At 42.0% G+C, this 14,021-nt stretch overlaps 1 protein-coding gene across 1 annotated transcript in view; it reads left to right on the forward strand.

The window, feature by feature from the left end:
• The first annotated feature begins 4,419 nt into the window (after positions 1–4,419).
• Positions 4,420–14,021, forward strand: part of PDCD1LG2 (programmed cell death 1 ligand 2) — a 53,849-nt gene continuing 44,247 nt past the window's right edge. The window contains exon 1 of the mRNA XM_003928181.3: positions 4,420–4,509. The gene's annotated coding sequence lies outside the window, so the exon portion shown is untranslated. The remainder of the gene's footprint in view (positions 4,510–14,021) is intronic.

Genomic DNA, 14,021 nt, shown 5'->3' on the forward strand with positions numbered 1-14,021 from the left:
TCATATTGAATGGGCAAAACCTGGAAACTTTCCCCTTGAAAACCAGCACAAGACAAAGATGCCCTCTCTCATCACTCCTATTCAACATAGTATTGGAAGTTCTGGCCGGAGCAATCAGGCAAGAGAAAGGAAGAAAAGGCATCCAAATAGAAAGAGGGGAAGTCAAAATATCCCTGTTTGCAGATGACATGATTCTATATCTAGAAAACCCCCTAGTTTCAGCCCGAAAGCTCCTTAAGCTGATAAACAACTTCAGCACAGTTTTAGGATACAAAATGAATGTAAAAAAAAATCACCAGCATTCCTATATACCAACGGCCAAGCCAAGAGCCAAATTAGGAGCACAATTCCATTTATGACTGCCACAAAAAGAACAAAATACGTAGGAATACAGCTAAATAGGGAGGTGAAAGAGCTCTACAATGAGAATTACAAAATACTGCTCAAATAAATCAGATATGACACAAACAAATGAGAAAACATTCCATACTCACGGATAGGAAGAATCAATATCATTAAAATGACCATACTGCCCAAGGCAATTTATAGATTCAATGCTAATTCTACCAAACTACCAGTGACATTCTTCACTGAACTAGAAAAAGCTATTTTAAAATTGATATGGAAACAATAAAGAGCCCAAATAGCCAAAGTGATCAAAGCACAAAGAACAAAGCCAGAAGTATCATGCTACCAGACTTCAAACTATACTACAGGGGAACAGTAGCCAAAACACCATGGTACTAGTACAAAAACAGACACATAGACCAATGGAACAGAACTGAGAACTCAGAAATAAGGCTGCACACCTACAACTCTCTGATCTTTGACAAAGTTGACAAAAACAAGCAATGGAGAAAGGACTTCCTATTCAATAAATGGTGATGGGATAACTGGCTAACCATATACAGAAGATGGAAACTAGACTCCTTCCTTACGCCAGATGCAAAAATCAACTCAAGATGGATTAACAACTTAAATGTAAAACCTAAAACTAGAAACAATCCTGGAGACAACCTAGGCAATACCATTCGGGAAACAGAAGTGAGTGAAGATTTCATGACAAAAACACCAAAAGCAATTGCAACAAAATCAAACATTGACAAATGGGATCTAATTAAACTAAAGAGTTTCTATGCAGCAACAGAAACTATCAACAGGGTAAACACACAGCCTACAGAATGGGAGAAAATTTTTGCAAACTATGCCTCTGGCAAAGGTCTGATATCCAGTATCTGTAAGGGACTTAAACTTAAAAAAAAACCAAACAACACAATTAAAAAGTCAAAGGACACGAACAGGCATTTTTCAAAAGAAGACATATGTGGCCAACAAGCATACAAAAAAGCTCAATATTACTGAACATTAAAGAAATGCAAATCAAAATCATAATGAAATATCAACTCGTACCAGTCAGAATGGCTATTATTAAAAAGTTAATAAGTAACGGATGCTGACAAGGTTGTGGAGAAAAGGGAATGCTTATATACTGTTGGTGGAGTGTAAATTAGTTCAATTGTGAAATTGTGGAAAGCAGCATGGCAATTCCTCAAAGAGCTAAAAACAGAACTACCATTCAATCCAGCAATCCCATTACTGGGTATATACCCAAAGGAAGGTAAATCATTCTATCACAAAGACATATGCACACACATGTTAATCACAGCACTATTCGCAATAGCAAAGACATGGAATCAACCTAAATGCCTATCAGTAACAGATTGGATAAAGAAAATGTGGTACACATAAAACATGGAATATAGCCATAAAAAGAGCACGTCTTTTGCAGGAACATGGTTGGAGCTGGAAGCCATTATCCTCAGCAACTTAATGCAGGAACAGAAAACCAAATACCACACGTTCTCACATATAAGTGGGAACTAAATGATAAGAACACATGGACACGAAGAGGGGAACAATGGACACTGGAGCCTACCTGAGGGTGGCGGCCCCAGGGAGGAGGGAGATGAGAAAAAAATTACTGGATGCTAGGCTTAGTATCTAGGTGACAAAATAATCTGTATGACAAACCTTTATGACAAGAGTTTATCTTTGTAACAAACTTGAAAATCTAAATGAAAATAACAAAAAAACTAAAAAAGTTACCTCCAAGTCCTCCACCAAGAAATGCCTTTATTAAAACCTTGGTATGTAACCCCCCCCCATTATTTTCTTTAGACATACAGATTTATGAGGCAGGTTAATGTGCTCAGATACTAGCTTGAGTTTTATCTGGCCTGCTGTGAAAATACCTGGACCTTCCTTTGCTTCAGGATGCCCTGAACTGTGGAGAAACAGAGCTGAGCTGCCCAAAGGAAAGTATGAAGAGGAGAGGCAGGCCAAGCCTGGAGAAAGGCTACCCAAGACAGAGGAAAGGGAATCATGGTGAGTGCACCTCACTCCTAAAAAGGGACAGGAACTCTGGGAGGGTGAGGTGTGCTTTCCATAGATACTAAAACTCAAAGCCACACAGGGGACATATGTCCATTCCTCAGCCAGTCACTGTGGCCAGAAACAGAGGGTCAGGTAAGAGAATGGCAACTCATATGGAAACCACAAGCCTGGAGCCATGGGTGTAGAAGTAGGTCCCCAGAGGAAGGACGGCTCCCACAGGCACAGCCCCAACTCCTGCAGTCTAGGCAGCCACACCCATTTGTAGGTACTACACAGCTCCGTCGTACTTCTTGAAGTACTTCTTGTTCAATGGATGGAGTGAAAAGAGATGCAGGACAAGGAGGAGAAAAGAAGAGCCTTGCTTTTACAGAAGAAAAACAAGGAGGCAGGGAAGGCTTAGAGGACAGGCAACGAGAGAGGACAAAATGCATTAGAAAAAAGCAACTAAGAAAACATGCTCTGTCTGAGTGTTCAGATCCCCATCTCTGCTGATCCTACCCCTATAAGCACAAGGAAAAGGGAAGGAGGTAGCAGGAGAGGGACTGATCAACCAGGCCTATATTCAAGTTGGCCTTTTCTTGCCATGTGGTTTTAATCTCACCAATCACAAGCCTCATGGTATAGTGGGGCCACCGAGGTCTGAGTTCAAATTCAGCCATGAAACTAAGGAAACATTGCTTGATCTTGAACCTGTTTCCTCATGTGTATAATGGATCTAACTCTAAACCACACATTGCACTGAGAATGAAATGCGGCACTATGAAATGAAGTGAGACTGGTTGAATAATGTTCCCCCAAAATTCATGTCTACCGAGGACCTCAGAATGTGAACTTATTTGGAAACAGGGTGTACGCAGAAGTAGTCTAAATGATGTCATACTACATTAGGGTAGGCATGAATCCAACAGTTAGTATCCTTGTAAGAGGAGAGGAATATAGATACACACAGCAAGGAATGCCATTTGAAGATGGAGGCAGAGATTGAAGCAATGCAACTATAAGTCAAGGAATGCCAAGGGCTTGAGGTCATGTGTTACAGAAGCTCCAGGAAGCTAGTAAATTTCCTGGCACAGTGCTAAGACATGCTGGTATTCTTAGTACTGTTCCTTACCCCTATTCCTAAATGTGTTTTAGGGACACCGAGGAAACTGGAGCACATTTAAGAGTAGGGGAAAGAGAGGGAATGAAAAGGTGTTAAAAACTCTCAAGGGGTGTTAAAAAAAAACACTCTCAACAAACTGGGTATTGAAGGAACATAAATAGAAATAATAAGAGCCATCTATGATGAACCTACAGCCAACATCACACTGAATGGGCAAAAGCTGGAAGCATGCCCCTTGAAAAGCACAAGACAAGGTTGCCTTCTCTTACCACTCCTATTGAACATAGTATTGAAAGTCCTGGCCAGAGCAATCAGGCGAAAGAAAGAAAGAGAAAGAAAGAAAAGAAAAGAGAGAGAGAGAAAGAAAGAAAGAAAGAAAGAAAGAAAGAAAGAAAGAAAGAAAGAAAGAAAGAAAGAAAGAGGAAGAAAGAAAGAAAGAAAGGGCATCCAATAGGAAGCGAGGAAGTCAAACTACCCGTTTGCAGATGACATGATTGTATATCTAGAAAATCCCATAGTCTCAGCCCAAAGAGCTCCTTAAGCTGATAAACTTCAGCAACGTTTCAGGAAACAACATGAACATGCAAGTCACTAGCATTCCTAAACACCAACCATAGCTAAGCCGAGAGCCAAATCAGGAATGCAATTCCGTTCACAGACAAACTGCTGAAAGCAAAACCAAAACCTCCCAAACAAGACCGACTTTCGTCAGTTCCTCAGAACTAGTTCTGGTTTGACTTATCCTCATGTTACAGCAAACCTTGAGCTTAATCAACAACTTTTCTGTTGGTGAATAGGTCTTAACGCCAATCCTGACGATTTTTTTTGTTACCCATTCTCATATGTCCCAGCTAAAAAAAATCCTGGCTTGGAGCTACTGCATGCTGATGATTTTGTTTTTCCTTTTGGCTGTGCATGTTGGTGGCTACTATAAGGAAATCTGACGCAAACAGCAACTGTTTTTTGTTGTTTTCTTTTGCATCTTCACCTGCGGAGCTGTGACAAGTCCTCATGTGAGTATGGAGTGGGTTGAGATATTCTCATACTGTTTGTGTTATGGACCATGATGAGGCTGCCAAGGTGAGGGAAAAGTGGCCTACCTTCTCACCATTTGAGGAGACATTCTGCCTCAGAAATTGTGCTGAGGGACACAAACAAGGTGCCCCCAGATTTCTCTCACTTGTCACTATGCATATTGTTCTTGTATTGTTTTATAAGGTGAGATATTTTCTGCATCAAAGATGTACACTGTAGAAAAATTTATTCTTTTTTTTTGAGACAGAATCTCACTCTGTTGCTCAGGCTGGAATGCAGTGGCACGATCTTGGCTCACTGCAACCTCCACCTCCCGGGTTCAAGCGATTCTCCTGCCTCAGCCTCCTAAGTAGCTGGAATTACAGAGACATGACACCATGCCCGGCTACTTTTTATATTTTTAGTAGAGATGGAGTTTCACCTTGTTGGTCAAGTTTGTCTCAATCTCCTGACCCGTGATCTGCCTGCCTTGGCCTCCCAAGGTGCTAAGATTACAGGCGTGAAGCCACCAGGCCTGGCCAAAATTTAACTATTCTTAAAATTGTCTTTCAGCTTAGAGTTTTGGGAAGCTTAATGGTTAAGAATTTAAAAATCTGTTTTCCTATGACCGAACATCTGTTTGGCAGTGATCACTCCAGCCTGGCCTTTGTTTACAAGCTATGCCTAAAACTCAGCTGTCAGGGAAAAAAAAAAACAAAAACAAAAAACCCAAATCTATTATCTTAATAGCTAATAGAGGTAATCATTATTGAACAAAAGCATGATTTGGGGATTATGGAAAGGCCTATTTTTCCATATAAAATGATCAGAGAAAAGGTAAAAAAATCAAAGAAAACTGCAACAATTGTTCCTAATTGCTCACGGCCTGGGTGCTCTAAGCAGAAGAGCAATGGCAATGGGTTCATGTAGAGGGGGTAGAGGTGGAGAGGAGAAGCTTCAGTGAAATTACTGACTAATCAGGACTTTTAACCCTGAAATACTATGGCTCTGGGGGGCAGGGAATGAGAGACCTAAATTGACAAAATGCAGAGTAAAAATATTCAGTGTAAGCATTAATGAGACAATTGTATCAGAGTCAAATACGGAGTTGGCCTGGATGTCCTCCAAGCTCCTTTCCAAGCTTAAGATTCTGTGAGTAGATGAAAAATCCTGCTCCTGCTACTCTTGTCACTGGAACCTGATCTGTTTACCTTTACCACTTGAGCTCTCCCATCAGCAGTCTTCATAGTCTGCTGCTTCAGGATGTCTTCTGTCCAGATTTCTCCTGTTTGTGAGCTTTTTCATTGAAGTGGAGCTCCTCATAGGCAAGAAGCATACCTTTAAGGTTCTCAGAGTCCCAAGTTCCTAGTGCAGTGCCTAGCAATACACATAGGTGTTATTGGGTGCTTGCCGAATTGTTGAATGGATTTACTTGATGAAATGTCAGGAGAATCACCAGAAACGAGATGTTCGGGTAATGGACAGGGGGCAGTTGGAGGCTGACTTGAAAAAGGAGATGGTAGAGACAGTATTATGCGTCATGCTTCAGAGTTTGCTTTACAATGCATTTGACAGCAAATTGTTGTATGTCATTTTAATTCCACGTGTTAATCTCCAAATATGTCATATGTCTAATTGTTGCATACTTGGGTTACTCTGTCAAAAGGCAACTACAGTATCACCTCCTCATGCCACACCCTGCTCCACTGCAGGTGAGCTTGCTAACCTTCAAGTCAACTCACAGAATTCCAGGATAGACAAAAGCATCTGAAAGTTATCTAGCCCCAGTCACCTCTGATGCCTTCGAGCTGTGCCTAACACACCTGTGAGCTGACTTCCAGTCCTTAGTCTTCACGGCTCCCTGTGGTGAACTGCCCCTGGCTCTGAGGGATTTTTCTCCATTGCCTCATAAGTACTGCTATGGGGTAGATTCTGATACTCTTTGGACCACCTTATCTCTGCCTTCTTCACTGGTCCTCTGCTCCTGCTCTCCAAATGTTGGGCATTCCTGAGTTCAGATCTTTTCTTTATAATCTTTCTTTTTATATTTTCTCCATCAGATGGTTCATTCCTTCCTCAATATCAACTAACATTTCCGTATTAGAAATAACTTCCTAGGGCCGGGCGCGGTGGCTCAAGCCTGTAATCCCAGCACTTTGGGAGGCCAAGGCGGGTGAATCACGAGGTCGAGAGATCGAGACCATCCTGGTCAACATGGTGAAACCCTGTCTCTACTAAAAATACAAAAAACTAGCTGGGCGTGGTGGCGCGTGCCTGTAATCCCAGCTACTTAGGAGGCTGAGGCAGGAGAATTGCCTGAGCCTAGGAGGCGGAGGTTGCGGTGAGCCGAGATCGTGCCATTGCACTCCAGCCTGGGTAACAAAAGCAAAACTCCGTCTCAAAAAAAAAAAAAAGAAATAACTTCCTTATCTTTAGCTCTAAATTTTGTCCCAAACTCTGAACCTACAATATTTTGGAATGCTTATGCCTTTCCCAGACTAAAACCAAACTCACTGTCTTCCCTCTACAGTCAGCTCCCAATCTTCTATTTCTCCCGGCCACCCCTTATCCCCCCATGGCTTCAATATTGTCTTGATGATCTGGCTTTAAAACCACAGTCAGCTGGGTGCAGTGGCTCACGCCTGTAATTCCAGCACTTTGGGAGGCCGAGGTGGGTGGATCATGAGGTCAAGAGATCAAGACCATCCTGATCAACATGGTGAAACCCCATCTCTACTAAAAATAGAAAAAATTAGCTGGGCATTGTGGCACGTGCCTGTAATCCCAGCTACTCAGGAGGCTGAGGCAGGAGAATTGCCTGAACCCAAGAGGCGGAGGTTGCGGTGAGCCGAGATTGCACCATTGCACTCCAGCCTGGGTGACAAGAGCGAAACTCCGTCTCAAAAAAAATAAAAAATAAAAAAATAAAACCACAGTCAACCTTGTTACTTTTCTCTTTGTCTCTTGTGCATGACTGATCAGTAGATTGTTTTGTCAGTTGTTTTATAATATGTTTCTTCTTCCTCTAGCTTCCCTTTTCTGACCTGAAGTTGGAGCCTTATTACCAAACATCTAGATGAATACAATGACTTCCTAATTGAGTGACTCTCTGCCAATTCCACAATTCTATACTGAAAAAAATAGATTTAATCTTTTTCAGATACTCCTTCGGTATGGTATTGTCACTCAGTTTTTGAGTGACTGCCACTACCTATCTCCCCATTGGCAGCTCTGTCTGGCATTAAGCCCTTGACATTCTCAACCTAAGTGTCAAGCCAAGTTACCCTGCTCCTTGTCCCCTCAACATACCTGTGCATTTGCACCTCTGAGACTGCTTCTGAGTCATCTATGCAGTGCTCTTTAGAATAGCTTCAACCCCAAATCCTACCCACGCTTCAAAGACATAGTTCAAATCCCACCCCTCTGTGGAGTCTCCCTTCCTCCAGTAACTTCTAGGGTTTTTGCAATTTTATCACTTGTTTTACATCAGTTTTACCATTTTTCATGTGTGGGAGTTTTAACCTTCCAATTATGGTATGATGTCTTTAAGAGAAAGGGCCCTTTCTTAGAGGAAACCCTCGATGAATTCTCCAATGGTGAATTCTTCTATGAATTATCACAACTTTCCAATATAAAGGCTTACAAAAGGTGGGAACTCATTTAAGTACTCCATCAAATTGAATAGAATAGTATTTTAAGGCTACTGGTAGTCTATCTATGCCACAGATGGTTTAGAGAGCAAATAATTACTACACACCTATGAAAGCACAGCAGTGGCTCTAATATCCCCCCCAAAACTCAAATGTCTACTTGGTTTGGCAGGCAACAAAAATAAGTGAATCCAGCTAGGTCTAATACAATGGAGAATGGTAGGACCTGGGCAAACTCTGCATAACTTACTCAAAGGCATTAAAATTCAGATTATTTTCAGACATTGCTAATTACAGTTACTGTCTTAGACACTTGGCTTTAAAACAGTGGTTAGCTCAGGTATTTCAGATCAATTGGGTATGTATTTATCTATGTCTTCACGGATAACCAGGGCTCTGCTAGACACTGGAAGAAGGAAGAAGCAAAAGAGATAAGACTGGCAATATTCAACAAAGAATGAAGTATTTTACAAACACGAAGCTTTAAGCTGGTATTATTACACAAAGGAATAAATTGCTAGGATTCTTGAGTTATTTCCATAGAATGTCTATGCCTCACTTACTGTACAGACCAGAGAGTTCTATAAAAGCACTGGCTGTGTCTTATTCACCTTTGTATACTAGAGCTTGGCAAATACCAAGTAAATGTTTTGAATAAACGAAAGAGATAATTAAAGTTTCAGCACCACAATTATTTTAATTTCATCTATCAATTTGGAAATAGAACTCCACAGACAGTAGAAATGGCAAGAAACTAGGCCTACGGCAACCAAGAAGTGAAACTGCTAGAACCCACCATCATTTTTGATCCTCTTGCACATTTTGCTTGAAAACAATTTCCACATTTTGTGTTTACAAACTTATCCTCAGAATTTACAGATGTTTCCTTGATTTCTCTGGAAAGATACAACTTCCTACTGCAATTGAGTAAATTGATATTAGTACTTCTTATGTAGAAATAAGCAGCATAAGTTAGGCAATGTAGCATGCACCTATAGTCCCAGCTACTTGGGAGGCTGAGGCAGGAGGATCGCCTGAAGCCAGAGTTTGCTTGAGGCTAGGAACTCAAGGCTGCAGTGCTCTATGATCATACCTGTGAATAGTCACTATACTACAAGTTGAGCAATGAGTGAAACCCAGTCTCTAAAGAAAAAAAGAAAGATAAAATAAGATCTAAAATTGAGTATGAACTGATAAATACGAGGCAGACAAGAAATACCCTGAAAGGCAAAACAGTTATGCAGACATTTGCTTGGGAAGCTCAGGGGAGGATTTATGAAGGAGGCAGCCCTGAGTGAGTCTTAAAAAATGGGTAGACTTTTACCAGGTGAGATCTTAGTGAAGTTAGTGAGAGAAGTCATCATATAAGAATTCATGGAATTTTTAGACAAAAGATTACCACCCTTATAAGTAATAGTGACAATGAATGTGAAGAATGTTTACCACTTGCAAAGTATTTTTCACATACCTTGTCCAAGTTCCCACAAGCATTTCTGTTCATTACCTGTGGTTTGGTCAAGAGACCCAGATATTAGAGAACTTGTTGATTTCCAGTTTCTAACTCTTCCCAATACAATTAAGATGAAAATGGACAGCCACATAGGAATAGACATCAAGAAATTTATTTACAAAACACAACTGAATTTTAAAAGGGGATACTAAAGAGGTAGCATAGTGTTTGAATGTGTTCATTTTGTCTCCTGGAGAAAAGTCAGTGCAATGCTCATTCAGCTAAAGAAGTGTTTGTGTTATAGCTCTTTCAGTCCACCATTCTCCAGGTCCTGAGCTCTTGTCCCGCATGCAGGAAAAATGAGGTATGCAGACAACTGGAGGGTGAGCAAGGCCAAGAGGAGCTTCACTGAGTGACAGAACAGCTTTCAGGAGACCCAAAGTGGGTAGCACCTTTCCACAGGCAGGTGGTCCCATTGAGTGTTCGGCTCTCAGCAGAGAGGAGACCTGCAGTGGATAGTTCCTTACCACAGGCAGCTCCTTCCTGCAGCTGGTAGTCCCAATATCGGTTCAATTCTGGCTGAGTTCAGGGTTTTTACAGGCTCAGAAGGGAGGAAATGTGTGCTGATTAGTCCATGGGCAGCCATGGAAGGGCTGAAAAAAGCATTGTGAGTTCTGGCTCCAAACTGTGAACTCCACCAATGATTGGTAACCTGGTCCCCAGGCTTTGGGCCATCCCTGACTTGAAGGTGGGATTTCACTGGGGACCTAACACCTTCCTGTCAAGGAACCCAGTCTGCCTGTTGCTATCAACATGCTGTCCATGACACCCAGGCTGTTTGTGCAGAGGGGTGCCTGCAGGCCTGCCTTGAGCCACGCTCAGCCCCTGCTCAGACTCCCTCCTATGCTTGTCAGCAGAGGCAGCAGGGGCTGGTGTATCAGCACCACCCTGAGTATGCACATGCCTGGCCAGGTTGTGATAGCACCTAGAGTTGGCCACAACTCTGCTCCACCCAGAAGCAGGTGCCAGGAGCAGGAAGAGGCCAGGGAGGGGGAGGAGGCACTTTCAATTTTGTGGGAGCAGGGGACTTCCTGGGCTCCTGAGAATGCAGAGATGCCTGGTTCCAGAGCCACAGCTGGGCAGCTGCAGCTGTGCCTGGGAGCATGGGGCTCCCACCCCACCAACTCAGTAGGGGACGGGGCTCCCACCTGTTCTTTGCCCCGCTGGCTCTGCACAGCATGCAGTCCTGACCACACCTCCCCGACTGCAGCTGCTCTAGATAGGCAGCTGCGGCCATCTTTGTGAACTACAATTGTGCCACTGACTCAACCCTGGGCAACAGAGAGAGACCTATATGGTATGTTAGATGGTAATGACTGCTTTCTGGGAGAAAAGATAACTAAGGATTGTTGGGAATGTTGGGACAGGGTTGGAGTGCTCTTACAATTTTACATAAGACAGTTTCAGCAGAAAGAACAATGAAAACATCCTGGTAGACAGACATGCACACTCGCAGCAAGGTCCTCCCTTAGGGGTTGGATCTGTGGAAGAAGCCACACAGACCTGCAAGCAGGCTTAGGGAATTCCCATTCAGGCTGGGAATTCCAGTGTCCCAAGGACATATTGCAATGGATGGTGGTTGGTAGGTTGGTAGGTCAAGGGCTCCAGATAACACCTCTCAGCCCTGCAAACACCTTAGCCTCAGCAAGAAGCATGGCCATAGTGGGATCCTCTAAAGCATGAGGTCCAAGACAGAGGCTCTTCTTGTCTTGGCTGCTGGAAAAATTGGGTTTTACACTGAGTGGAATGTTGAGCCATCAGAAGGTTTTAAGCAGATGTGGTTTGACTTACATTTTTTAAAAACACTCTGGCTGCAGAATCAACTGTAGGAAGGCAAAATCAGAATCACACAGTGCAGGTGTCAGACTACTGCAGAAATCACCAGGAGAGATGACAATGACTCTAACTGATGTGGAAGCAGTGGAGGTGGTAAGAAATGGTCAGATTCTGGATATATTTGAAGGAAGGGCCAATAGGGTTTGTTAATGAATCAGATGTAGAGTGAGAAAAGAAAGGACTCAAGATGACTCTAATGTTCTTTATAACAGTGTCTGTTCCTCAGTTTGTTTAAGAAGACAGTGTGCCAGGAAAGTCCCCTTGGAAGGGAAGGAAGAAGGGGAAGTTAAAGCCAGTGGCGGGTGATCCAGGAGTCTTTTCTGTTGCTACATCTATGTTACATGCCGTCCTTTCATGTTCTAAAAATAAGAATGCTGACAAGTGCCAGGCCTGTTGGTGCAGCTTAAGGTGATACCTTTTCTGGATATATTTGCATTTTAATAAGGAAGGGTATCTTCAGGTTAAGCTAAGGTGTGCCATGAGCATTTCCCAGTAGAAAGCACTTAACTCTGTTCCCACTTGTTACCTGCTGTAAGATCCCCCTTTCTAAAATAAAAACAAGAATACAGTTCACTGAGGACCTCACATTTCCCTCTAGCTACTGACTCATTTCTCTTCTCCTTTTTATAGCACTCTTCTTGAGAGAGTTGCCTATATTTGTTGCTACATCTTTACCCATTCTTTCTTGAACCCATTCAAGCTTTCATCTGTACAAAACTCACTGATACTGTGCTTGTCAGGATCATCTATGACCTCAATACTGCTAAAGGCAACTCTCAAGAGCATTTGGCTCTATGATCACACTTTTGTAGCACTGTGTTTTAAAATACAGTTTTTATTATTATTTAGGTATGATGAGGCCAACATATCAGGAAATGACTGTCATTGAAAAGAAAGTATGTTATACTTACATATCCCAAGAGAAGAGAGCACACCATGCCACAAAGGGCCACCTGGGGAAGCACCAGGGTCAGCCAGGAGGCGGGTGGGGGGTGGGCAAGGTCTTTATTGTGGTTTCAACAGGAAGAAATGGGTGAAGCAGGGAGAATGGATTTAGAATTAGCTAATATGAATAATTTCAGCAGGCTCGGGGGCATAGGGGCTGTCCCTAGTCTTCTGGTACCTGGCCCTGGGGTGATTAGGGCAGGTGGATAGTGTTGGGAATGTGAAAGCCCCAGTAAATGAGGCAGCTGTGGGTATGGCTGGAATGGGTTGCTTTGTATTTGAAAGGTGTGCTCATGGCCTAGTGGTTTACTCTCTTTTCGAGGTTAGAATTGGATAACCCTAGGAGGGGCAGTCCCTTCAGGATCAGCAAGGCCCTGAATGTCAAAGCATCAGAATACAGAAAATAAAATGCATAGATAATACACACCGCCATTTGCCTTTGTACCTTTCCTCTCAATCTTCTCTGCTGGTGACCTCTCTTCACAAAGTTTTTAAATGTTGGAATTCTCCGCATCTCATTCCTCAGGCACTCTCTTTCCTGTCTCTTTGTAGGTGATATCATACAGATATCCCTGACTTTAAATAATACTTCTGCATTGATGACTCCTAAATTTACCTCTCTACCCCAACTGCCTAAGAAACACCTCCACTTGGATGTCTAATAGGCATTTCAAACCAAACCTACACCAAACACAACTTTTTCCCCTTCTCTAATCTGCTTCTCCCTCAGGCTTCTCCATCGCCCTAGTGATTCAAGCCCGAAACTTGGGAATTTTCCTAGATTTCTCTATTTTTTTTCACACTATATATCCAGCCTGTCAGCAGTTTCCTTCAAGTCTTTTTTCAAACTATAGAAGATCTAAATAAAGGAAAGACATGCCGTATTCATGAATTGGAAGACTAAATATTATTCAGCTGGCTGTATTCCCCAAATGGATCTATGGATTCAATCCCTGCCAAAATTCCAGGTTCCTTTGTCTGCAGAAATGAGAAACTTGACCCTAAATTTCATTTGGAAATGTAGGGAAGCAAGAATACCCCCTAAAAAAAATCTTGAAAAAGACTAAAAGTTGGAGGACTCACACTTTCCAATTTCAAAACTTACTACAAAGCTACAGTAATCAACACTGGGTGGTACTGACATTATATAGACGTTGAGTTCAATAAAACAGAATTGAGAAATAAGTCCTTACATATATGATCAATTGATGTTTTGCAAGGGTGCCAAGACAATTCAATAGGGAAAGAATAATTTCATCAACAAATTGTACAGGCACAACTGTATGTCCACAATCAATAGAACGAATTTGGAACTGAAGTTCTTATATTTAGATTCTTTATCCATTTTGTTTAATTTTTGTATATGGTATGAGTTAAGGCTCCAGATTTGTTCTTTTACATGTAGATATCCAGTTGTCCCTGTACAATTGCTCCATTTATATTTATCTTAGCAGAAAATACAGATGTAAATATTTGTGCCTAGAAATCTAGGCAATGGTTTCTTAGATATATCACCTAAAGCACAAACAATGAAAGAAAAAATAGATAAATTGGATCTTTTGTGTTTCAA

Source organism: Saimiri boliviensis, chromosome 2, assembly GCF_048565385.1.
Source record: "Saimiri boliviensis isolate mSaiBol1 chromosome 2, mSaiBol1.pri, whole genome shotgun sequence".
NCBI lineage: Eukaryota > Metazoa > Chordata > Mammalia > Primates > Cebidae > Saimiri > Saimiri boliviensis.